At 44.5% G+C, this 12,247-nt stretch overlaps 1 protein-coding gene across 2 annotated transcripts in view; it reads right to left on the bottom strand.

The window, feature by feature from the left end:
* The window catches only part of TTLL3 (tubulin tyrosine ligase like 3), a 62,658-nt gene that overhangs the window by 44,520 nt on the left and 5,891 nt on the right, over positions 1 to 12,247 (bottom strand). Inside the window, exon 1 of one of the 2 annotated variants that reach the window (XM_077451785.1) lies at positions 4,769 to 4,949. The exons of the other annotated variant lie outside the window; for it this stretch is intronic. The gene's annotated coding sequence lies outside the window, so the exon portion shown is untranslated. Of the gene's footprint in view, positions 1 to 4,768; positions 4,950 to 12,247 lie in introns of those variants that run through there. 2 annotated transcript variants of the gene reach the window in all.

Here is a 12,247-nt window from a genome sequence, read left to right on the forward strand (position 1 = left end):
GTTTTTATTATTTGGGGACATGTATGTTTTGGGGACATGTGTGGGGACATTGTGTTTACACTGTGTTGTGTGTGTGTTTACACTAGACTGGTGATCAGTGAGTAAAAAGCTGTAAAAAACAGCTCATACTCACTGATCATCAGCCGGCTGCAGCATTCTGCTCTCCTCTCCTCAGCGATGACTTCCGTGTGAGGAGAGGAGAGCCGATTGCCTAGCAACCGGCTGTTTGTTTACATCACATGACGGCCGTGATTGGACATCATGTGATCAGGAGGGCCAATCACAGAGCCCTCCTGCCGATCTGAGATGTGCCGTGTCCGGGTGACACGAGCACATCTGGATCGCGCCGCTGCGCGGTCACGCGCGCGCGCAATCCCGCTCCTTCTGATGGACGTTCCTACATATGCATTGGCCGGGTGGGAAGTGGTTAAGGGAGTGGAATTGGCACACATCACTTTGGTGAAGGATTTTGGTGGATCAACAAGATTTTGTTTCACATTGTTTCCATCACTTTGAGTTGGACTGTATTTCCATATTGATTTGCATATGTTGGAGCATATATATTTTTTGGATATGCAATATGGACATTTTTCATTATGTATGGGTGGTTTATGTTGATCATTTCACAATGTAAGGCCTCATGCACACGAGACGCAGTTAAACGCGCGTTCAGATGCAGTTGGACAGTTTTTTCAACTGCACCTGAACTCATTCAATGTTATCCTATGTGTCCATGCACACAGTCTCGTTTTTTTCCGTTTATATGCAGTTGCGTTTAATCTCGTTTTTCCAGAAGCAAAAAAATGCGTTCAGAAACAAAAATTTCTGCGTTTCAGACGCAAAACGCGGCAAAACGCGGTAAAACGCGGCAAAACGCCGCTACCGCGTTTAGCCGCGTTTGCGTTTATATGCGTTTTTAAAGGTGACCTTTTTTTTTACATTAAAAATCTCAAAAATGATTGCAAATGATGAAAAACCATTAGAAAAATATTTTAAACAATTGCAATTGCAAGTGGACAATGCACAACTTGTGGCAAGTGACGTGGCAAGTGGACAATCCACAACTTGTGGCAAGTGACATGGCAGGTGGCAAGTGATGTGGCAAGTGGACAATCCACAACTTGTGGCAAGTGACGTGGCAGGTGAAGTGGCAAGTGACGTGGAAAGTGGACAATAGACAACTTGTGGCAGGTGACGTGGCAAGTGACCTGGCAGGTGACGCGGCAAGTGACTTGGCAGGTGACGTGGCAAGTGGAAAATCAACAACTTGTGGCAGGTGACTGGCATGTGACGTGGCAAGTGGACAATCCATAACTTGTGGCAGGTGACGTGGCAAGTGACGTGGCAAGTGGACAATCCACTTGTGGCAGGGGACGTAGCAAGTGACGTGGCAAGTGGACAATCCACTTGTGGCAGGTGATGTGGCAAGTGACGTGGCGAGTGGACAATCCACAACTTGTGTCAGGTGACGTGGCAAGTGGACAATCCACAACTTGTGGCAGGTGATGTGGCAGGTGATGTGGCAAGTGATGTGGCAAGTGGACAATCCACTTGTGGCAGGTGACGTGGCAGGGGACGTGGCAAGGGACGTGGCAAGTGGACAATCCACAACTTGTGGCAGGTGATGTGGCTGGTGACGTGGCAAGTGGACAATCCACATCTTGTGGCAGGTGACGTGGCAGGTGACGTGGAAAGTGGTGTGGCAAGTGGACAATCCACAACTTGTGGCAGGTGATGTGGCTGGTGACGTGGTAAGTGGACAATCCACAACTTGTGGCAGATGGCATGGCAGGTGACATGGAAAGTGGACAATCCACATCTTGTGGCAAGTGACGTGGCAGGTGATGTGGCAAGTGACGTGGCAAGTGGACAATCCACAACTTGTGGCAGGTGATGTGGCAAGTGATGTGGCAGGTGATGTGACAAGTGGACAATCCACATCTTGTGGCAAGTGACGTGGCAGCTGACGTGGCAAGTGACGTGGCAGCTGACGTGGCAAGTGACATGGCAAGTGGACAATCCACATCTCGTGGCAAGTGACGTGGCAGGTGATGTGGCAAGTGACGTGGCAAGTGGACAATCCACAACTTGTGGCAGGTGCCGTGGCAAGTGACACGGCAAATGCAAGTGTACAACTGCTCTCTATGCTGCTGCTGCTCACTCTGATCAAAATAGCAGAAATAGTTAAAAAAAATGCTTTGAGAGCTTGGGGAGGGTCTACATGATGTTATCTTTATAAACGCGTCTAAACGCAAACGCGTCTAAACGCGTCTAAACGCGACATGCAAACGCGGCAAAACGCGCGTTTCTAAACGCGCGTTTCAGCTTTTTTTTAACAGAGGTTTCATCTGCGTCTCGTGTGCATGAGGCCTTAATATTTAGGAGTTTTTTAGATTAGTGTACTAGTGTGGAATTATTTGTCTCTCGATCTTTTTTACATTGACATTTGTTTCACCTCATTTGCGTGTCTATGTGAACGTTTGACCATTCTTCTTAAAGCGCATTTGTGGGGTCAGGCGCTGATGTTGAACGAGAAGGCCTGGCTCGTAGTCTCCACTTTAATTCATCCCAAAGGTGTTCTATCGGGTTGAGGTCAGGACTCTGTGCAGGCCAGTAAAGTTCCTTCACTCCAAACTCGCTCATCCATGTCTTTATGGACCTTGCTTTGTGCACTGGTGCGCAGCCATGTTGGAACAGGAAGGGGCCATCCCCAAACTGTTCCCACAAATTTGGGAGCATGAAGTTGTCCAAAATGTCATGGCACGCCAATGCCTTAAAAGTTCCCTTCACTGGAACTAAGGGGCCAAGCCCAACCCCTAAAATACAACCCACACACCATAATCCCCCCAAATTATTTGGACCAGGGCACAAAGCAAGGTCCATAAACACATGGATGAGCGAGTTTGGGGTGGAGGAACTTGACTGGCCTTCACAAAGTCCTGACCTCAACCCGATAGAACACCTTTGGGATGAATTAAAGTGAAGACTGCAAGCCGATGTTCATGACTGACGGAGATCGCGAGCACGAGAGGCAGAACAGGGGTAGGGGGGGGGGGGTGTGTGTGTGTGTGTGTGTGTGTGTTTGTGTGTGTGTGTAAATCCCTGTTCTGTGAGGAGTGACAGATCGTGAGTTCCTAATAGCTAGGAACCACGATCTGTCATTTCCTCCAGGTCAGTCCCCTCCCCCTACAGTTAGAAACACACACAGGGAACACACTTAACCCTTTGATCGCCCCCTAGTGTTAACCCCTTCCCTGCCAGTGACATTTTTACAGTAATCAGTGCATTTTTATAGCACTGATCACTGTATAAATGGCAATGGTCCCAAAAATGTATCAAAAATTGTCTGCTGTGTCCGCTAAAATGTCGTAGTCCCGATACAAATCACAGATCACCACCATTACTAGTAAAAAAAAAAAAAAAATAATAAAAATGCTATAAATCGAACCCCAATTTTGTAGACGCTATAACTTTTGCGCAAACCAATCAATATACGCTTATTGCGATTTTTTTTACCAAAAATACGTAGAAGAATACATATCGGCCCAAACTGAGAAAAAAATTAGTTAGAGATATTTATTATAGAAAAAAGTACAAAATAGTGAGGGTTATTTACGAAAGGCAAATCCACTTTGCACTGCAAGTGTACTTGGAAGTGCAGTCGTTCTAAATCTAAGGGGTAGATCTGAAATGAGGGGAAGCTCTGCTGATTTTATCATCCAATCATGTGCAAGCTAAAAGGCTGTTTTTTTTTATTTTCCTTGCATGTCCCCCTCGGATCTACAGCGACTTTACTTCCAAGTGCACTTTCAATGCAATTTCAAGTGCACTTTGCACTTGTAGTTTGCAGTTGTAGTGCAAAGTAGATTTGCCTTTAGTAAATAACCCCCATTGTGTTTTTTTCAAAATTGTCACTTTTTTTTTTGTTTGTAGCACAAAAAAAAAAAAACGCAGAGGCGATCAAATACCACCAAAAGAAAGCTCTATTTGTGGGGGAAAAAAAGAACGTCATTGTTTGGGTGTAACGTCGCATGACCGCGCAATTGTCAGTTAAAGCGACGCAGTGCCGAATCGCCAAAAAACGGCCCGGTCATTCAGCAGCCAAAACTTCCAGGGGGCTGAAGTGGTTAGGGTAAGAATTGAATATTGGAGGCTCCCAGCATTTGCAAGGATGTTTCCTGAGATCAATACATATTTACACCTATAATTGAGACAATCGCACATTATACATGAATATCGGGGTGGTCAACTGCCAGTAAATTTACTGACATTTAAAAAAATATATAAAAATCTGTGAAGTGTCAGTAAATATCAATTTCATGCTGTGTTGACTTTTTAAGTGCAATCAGGCAAATTACATTCTTATGGCTATTGTCCGTGTTTCCATATCATGTTACTCCTCCTAGATTGTAAGCTCTAGAGCAAGGCCCTCCGATTCCTCTTGTACTAAATTGTAATGTCTGCCTTCATTTTGTTAAGCGCTGCGCAAACTGTTGGCGTTATATAAATGCTTTATAATAATAATAATAATACTGTTCAAATATTCACTGTGCTAGTTTTCAATAGGAGTTCTGTAATTTTTCAGGTTGCCAGTAAAAAAAAAGTGCTCTGTCAGTAAATTTTCCATCTTGTGTCAGTAAAAAAATGCTGTTAGGTTGGCAACCCTGAAGAATATGTATCTTATTTGCAATGCATGCCATTCCTCAGTCTTTTAATGCTCTAGGTGACAATATGTACAGGAAAGTCATAGTGTATTATGAGTTCTTACCCAGCATGGGCTAGCAGGGATGGGCAAGGGCCCGCGCTTGGTGGAGCGTCCCTCTGATGGCGGCTTGATCCCAGGTACACAGGTGTATGAGCCCCTGCACTGCCTTGCAGAGCCCACGTCTCAGTGTCCCTGTCCATCACAGCCAGGCTCCCGGGGAAGCCCCGCCCCCTTCTGTTTGCTGTCACCAGGCAGCCGTCTCCAGGGCAACAAGGGCAACACAATCCTATTCCTGCAGCACATGATGGCTTTCCCTGTAATCCATCTGTGCAGGCCTGACTGACAGCTTGTGTGTCATAACAACCTGTAAACTCATTACAACCCCCGTGGTGTATAGCACCGCGCCACCGCAACAAGCGCTTAAATGCGATTAGGGAGAAGTTCTGTATTATTGATGAATAAAAAGTGAAAAGGATTGAAGCGAAATGCTATCCACGCCATGTACGGAAACGCGGGATTTAAAGTACCAGGGTGGCATACACTATACTGCCAAAAGTATCGGGACGCCTGCCTTTACACGCACATGAACTTTAATGCCAGTCCTAAGGCCCGTACACACCATGCGAAAATCGGAAAGTAAAGTTTCATTCCGACGAATGATCTGACGATTTTCGGATCGTTAGTACGGTGCTTTCCAGAGCCGATTGCGGTTTTTTGCGTACGACAAAATGTGCAGGCTATAAAATTTTTGTCGGATGTGAACGCGACGTCTGATTTTCGTTTTAATAGTACGGTTTTCGCATGAAAAAAAAAAAAAAACAGAAAAGAGCAAGACTGCGCATGCTCAGAAACGAAAGAATACGCACAAAACTATTCAACGCGCTACGTCACTTAAAAAAAAAAAAGAGAACAGAAAGGGGCGGGGCTTTAAATGAAGCATGTGCGGGATAGGAGACAAATTATTTTAGTAGTGGACATATCTATAGTACATTATATATCTTATATTAACATAATTGATTCATTAACCCCTTCCTGACCAGAGCATTTTTTTTGCGATTTGGCTCTGCGTCGCTTTAACTGATATTTACTGACACTTCACAGATTTTTTTATTTTATTTTTACAAACTGGCGGTTGATCACCACGATATTCATGTATAATGTGCGATTGTCTCAATTATAGGTGTAAATATGTATTGATCTCAGGAAATATCCTTGCATACGCTGGGAGCCTCCAATATTCAATTCTTACCTTAACCAGCCCCGGAAGATTTGGCTGCTGAATGACCGGGCCGTTTTTTGGCGATTCGGCACTGCGTCGCTTTAACTGACAATTGCGCAGTCATGTAACGTTGTACCCAAACAAAATTCACCTCTTTTTTTTCCCCCCACAAATAGAGCTTTCTTTTGGTGGTATTCGATCGCATCTGCGGTTTATTTTTTTTGCGCTTACAAAATAAGAGCGACAATTTTGAAAAAAAAAAAAAGCAATATTTTTAAATGACACTGGCAGTGAAGGGGGTTAACCACTAGCGCGGTTATGAAGGGGTTAATAGCTATTTTATATTCTTCAGAAAAAATTCATAAGTATAAGCATAAATAAATACCAGCTTGGTTAGAGTTACTCCAATTAATAACTGGGAATTTTAATTTAACAAATTTATTGTATATGATAAAAAATAGTGTATGGTTCAAGCAGTCCATACAATGAATAAACATGAAAGAAGATGACAAAAAATGCAGTACACAGGCAGAAAACAATTAGACCCCTTTCACACCAAGGGCGTTTTGCAGGCGCTATAGCGTTAGAAATAGCGCCTGCAATCCGCCCTAAAGAAGCTGCACCATTGTGTGTAGTGTGAAAACCCCGAGGGCTTTCACACTGGAGCGGTGCGCTGGCAGGACGTCAGAAAAAAGTCCTGCCAGCAGCTTCTTTGGAGCGGTGAAGGAGCAGTGTGTTTACCACTCCTCCACCGCTACTCCCCATTGAAATCAATGGGGCAGCGCTGTAATACCGTTGGCAAAACGCTGCTATTGCGGCGTATTGCCGGCGGTTTTAACCCTTTCACGGTCGCTAGCGGGTGGTAAAAGCGTCCCGCTACCGGGCGAAATGCGCCGCAAATCCGGCGGTAAAACGCCGCTAAAAGTAGCGGCGTTTTACCGCCGACGCAATGGGCGGTGTGGTGTGAAAGGGATCTTAATGTAATATGAAAAATACTTCTGATGTTGTATTCTGGCGTATGAGAATTGTGAGTAACCTCTTCACTTTCGAAATGAGACTCGCATGCAACAAAAAGTGAACGGTGGTCCCAAAATCTGATCGTGTGTAGGAGGTTTTAGTCCGTAGGGTTCAATATTGAGTTGATCCAACCTTTGCATCTATAAACAGCTCCAACTCTTCTGGGAAGGCCGTCCACAAGCTTTAGGAGTGTGTCTATGGGAATGTTTGACCTTTCTTCCAGAAGAGCATTTGTGAGGTCAGGCACTGATGTTGGATGAGAAGGCCTGGCTTACAGTCTCCACTCCAAATCATCCCAAAGATGTTCTATCGGGTTGAGGTGCAGGCCAGTCAAGGTCCTCCACCCCAAACTCATTCATCCACGTCTTTATGGACCTTGCTTTATGCACTGGTGGGCAGTCACGTTGGAACAGGAAGGGGCCATCCCCAAACTGTTCCCACAAAGTTGGGAGCATGAAATTGTCCAAAATGTCTTGGTATGCTGATGCCTCGGTGTGTCTTCCAGGTTATCGCGGCTCCGGCGCTGTGAGTGGCTGGAGCCGCAATATCACTCCTTTGCATGAACACTGAAGACTTCGTTCTGGCAGGGTCCGGCGTCTGCCAGGCTTTCAGCCGAGAATCCCCTGTGCCCATGCGCTGCTGCAGTCAGTGGCTCATTGCATGGGGAATATCTCCTAAATCGTACACGTTTAGGAGATATATATTTTTTTTACCTACAGGTAAGTCTTATTATAGGCTTACCTGTAGGTACAACTTTAAAAATAAACTATACAATAAGAGTTCCCTTCATTGGAACTAAGGGGCCAAGCCCAACCCCTGAAAAGCAACCCCCACACCATAATCCCCCCTCCACCAAATGATTTGGACCAATGCACAAAGCAAGGTCCATAAAGACAATGATGAGCGAGTTTGGGGTGGAGGAACTTGAATAGCTTGCACAGAGTCCTGACCTCAGCCTGATAAAACACCTTTGAAGATCGATCAAAAAAGAAATGAATAATTTATCAAAGCGTGTATGTCCACCATTAGGCTGGATTCACACCTATGCATTTTTAGTGCTTTTTGCAGATTTGCACTACAGTCCATGTAACATGGTTTCCTATGGAACACGTTCTGTAGTGTAAATCCAGCCTTCGGGTTTAAAGTGTATTTTTTCCATGCATGGGTGGTTTCTGGAAGTGCATAGGCGGTGCTGGATTAGAAAAAAAAAACTCATCGACAATAGTCCTATTTTAATGCTGCTTCAAATCTAGTAGATATTTGCCAGTGCTCTTGTGTTCGCAATAAGGTATTATTTGTATTTATTATTATTCAGGATTTATATAGCGCCGACAGCTTACGCAGCGCTTTACAACATTAGGGCAGACATTACAATACAATATTTTTACAGTATTTTATTCAATGGCTGTCATCCAGAATATATTCCACTAGATGGCACCCTTGTATAAATACTAACGCTCTTCGAAGTTGTTTTTTCTGAAAAGTATGGGAAGTAAGAGTTCCTTGTGAAAACTAGTAGTTGCCTGGCTGTGTGGCTCTACCAGTTTTGGGTCACAGAAGAGTCATGCTATGAATGTCCATTCTAATTCCTTATCAGAGCTGGGAAAGTTTAGCATGAAGTTGACAGGCAGTAAAAAGCAAAACATGAGCAAGTACCCTAAGCAGCATGTCTTTACTATGGGTGGAGGAGACAAGAGACCCCGGAGGAAACCCACACAGGCACAGGGAGAACATGCAGAGTCCAGTCAGGAGGTGTCATGGTCAGGGGCGGACTGACAACTCATGGGGCCCCCAGGCAATAGGAGATTATGGGGCCCCCAGGCAATCAGAGATTATGGGGCCACATAGTATACACAAACACACACACAGTATAATATCACACACACAGTACACACAGACATGTTTCTATTGGCTGAGAAGGTACTGGAGAGGTGGGGCAACTATAATCTTGGGTTTTACTGAGGCTGGCAACCCTGATGGGGCCCCCTAGTGGCATGGGGCCCTCGGGCAGTGCCCGAGTAGCCCAATGGTCAGTCCGCCCCTGGTCATGGTTGAGGTTTGAACCAGCAACCTGGTTGACTTTTTTCCATACATTTTTTTTTTTTTTTACACTTTTCATTCTTAAGGCCCGTACACACGGTCGGACTTTTTGACAACATGCATGCAAATTAGCTGTTTTGGAGCAACATCCGGACAAACTTTTTCTGTTTTCATCTGACTTTTGTTGGCTGTGCGAACGGACAAACTTTCTGGCAACAAAAGTCCGATGGAGTAAAGTCCGACCGTGTGTATGCAAAAGCATCGGACTTTTGTACAAGGTACAAACACGCATGCTCAGAACCAATGCAAAAGATCAGACTACAATACAGAAGTTGACCAAAGGTGGCGCTGGAGTCATTGAACGTCCTCTTTTGAAGTGGCGTCAGTACGTTGTGACGTCACTACGTTCGTGTTTGTTGTCAAAAAGTCCGATCGTGTGTATGCAATACAAACTTGTGGACCACGCCCTTTGTACAAAAGTCCACGGGAAAGCTTGTACAAAGTCCGATCGTGTGTATGGGGCTTTAGTCGTATCTCAGTGCTGCTGATCTCCTGCAGCCCCTTCCGGTCTACATACACTCGCTCCAGTTTCGGCTGCACATCATAGATTTGGACCGGCTTCCTTATAGTGACAACAGTGGACAAAACTTGCCCAATGTGTCGGCTTGGCCCCTTGTAATCTCCACCAGGGGAGCACAATTAGGTAACAGTTGTCACACAGCAGGGGCCTGGACATGGACCTTCATTAGCAGTATCACCAGAGATATATATATATATATATATATTTTTTTTTTATGAAAGCCGCAGATAAAAAAAAAAAAAAAAAAAATAGATTGTAACCATCTTTTTTAAAATTACATTAGCATGCTAAAGCTTATTTTAGGAATTTGGATCTACTTTCAAAATGTGAAACCACCATTGGCACAACATAGTGGGCGCCCACAAGTGCCTACACACCAGAATACATTACCTACTGTCGGGATTTGAACCCAGGCCCTCAGCTCTTTCCGGCAGTAGCTCTTCTTGCTGAGCCATAGATGCTGAAACTCTTGAACAAACCTACTTTCCATCTTGTTCCTGGTGAACCTTGAACTATTTGCTCCTCCCATGAATTTCCTATTTAGGCCTTGCCATTGCACTTCCCGTTTGCCAGATTATTGTGCTCTCTCCAGGCAGTATCTTGCTCCTTACATTGCTGCTGCCATCCACATTTTCATTAACAAATTTTAGCATGTTCCTCAACTATGCCTCTGCTTGATAAATGAAAAGGAATGTAGTGCTCTCACCAAGGGAGTCTCCCGAGTATAGAAGTAGAATCCACGATAGAGTGCTTAGGCTGTTGTGTCCTCTGGACAACATTTAAGCAACAGTCAAAATAGCAAAAGCCAGAAGCCCCATGTCCATATCCAAATGTAAATGTTTATTGGTACATGTAAAAAGATACAAGGACTGGTGCGTTTCAGCACACCACCTTGGGCACAGCACTGGTGTGCCAAAATGCATCGGCCCTTGTATCTTTTTACATTTGGCTATGGACATGGAGTTGCCAGCTACCTGCAACCATTTGCTGCTGACCTTTACTGGCTACGTTTCTGCTTGATGCCTATCTGCTACCAGACCCCCAGTTTGCTCACCTCCTTGTGGGGCAATCCTGAAGGCATGCAGCAAAACCCATCTCCACCATCAGGAGTTCTGGCGAAGATCGGTTAGTGCTTAGATTCCGTGCCTCAGCTAGACCCCAATCACCTGCCAATGGAATTTGCTTGTGCATTCATCCTGCTGGTTTCTGTGTGAGCCTTTCCATTGCTTTAGCCACTGGCCTAGTAATGGTTTAGTGATCTGTTTTATAATACAATATCTGTATATTTTTTTTTGAATATGAAATATATTTAAACATTTTCTTAATGGTGCTCCCATTTGGAGTAAATTTATGGTTTGATGGTATCAATCTGATTATACTCATAGCACTTTAGGCTTCGTTCACACCGTTGCGACTTGTGATATGATTTGACAGTTGAAAAATTGCATGACAAGTTGCACTCTATTTGTGCCTATTGTGACGCCAACTTGCGCCGATTTAGAAAAACGCTCCTGCACTATTATTGGCGATTTCATGTGCGACTTGCATAGACATCTGTGCATGAAGTTGCGCAGATGTCAGCAAGCCACACATGAAATTGCACGGACCTCGGTCTCTGAAATCGTGCTGAAGTAGCGGAATTTCAAAGCCGCATTCAGTGTGAACCGGGCTTAGGACAGTTCCATCCCAAAAAAATATTAACTGTACAACCTCAATTGCAAAAAAGTTGGGACACTGTAAAATCTACATTAACCACTTCCCACCCGGCCAATGCATATATACGGCCGGGTGGGAGCCGTCTACTCCTGATAGGCCGTTCAGGAACGTCCTTCAGAAGTAGCGGGATCGCGCACGCGCGTGCCCGCGCAGCGGCGCGATCCCGATGTGCTCGTGTCACCCAGACACGGCACATCTCAGATCGGCAGGAGGGCTCTGTGATTGGCCATCCTGATCACATGACAGCCGTGTCCAATCACGGCCGTCATGTGATGTAAACAAACAGCCGGTTGCTAGGCAATCGGCTCTCCTCTCCTCACACGGAAGTCATCGCTGAGGAGAGGAGAGCAGATCGCTGCAGCCGGCTGATGATCAGTGAGTATGAGCTGTTTTTTACAGCTTTTTACTCACTGATCATCAGTCTAGTGTCAACACACCACACAGTACAAACACAGTCCCCACATATGTCCCCAAAACACACTTGTCCCCAAAACATACATGTCCCCAAATAATAAAAACACATGTCCCCAATAATAAAAACATGTCCCCCACATATGTCCCACTAAAATCACATGTCTCAATGATTATCTGCACACATATGTACGTGATCACCTGCACACATATGTACATGATCATTTGCGTACATATGTCCGTGATCACACAAACCAATTATTATACACTTAACTGAATTTTTTTTACCAAAAACATGTAGCAGAATACATTTTGGCTTAAATTTATGAGAAAATTAGATTTTGTTGGATTTCTTTTCAAATAGAAAAAAGAAAATATTGTTTTCTTTTCCAAATTTCCGCTTTTTTGCGCTTATATCGCAAAAAATAAAAAACGGAGTCGTGAATAAATAACACCAAAATAAAGCTCTATTTATGCGAACAAAATGATAACCATTTAATTTGGGTACAGTGTAGCATGACCGCGCAATTGTCATTGAAAGCGCTAGAGTGATGAAAGC

This window comes from Lithobates pipiens, unplaced genomic scaffold (assembly GCF_037356315.1).
Source record: "Lithobates pipiens isolate NorthernLeopardFrog02 unplaced genomic scaffold, aLitPip1_a1.2 Scaffold_23, whole genome shotgun sequence".
Classification (NCBI taxonomy): Eukaryota; Metazoa; Chordata; class Amphibia; order Anura; family Ranidae; genus Lithobates; species Lithobates pipiens.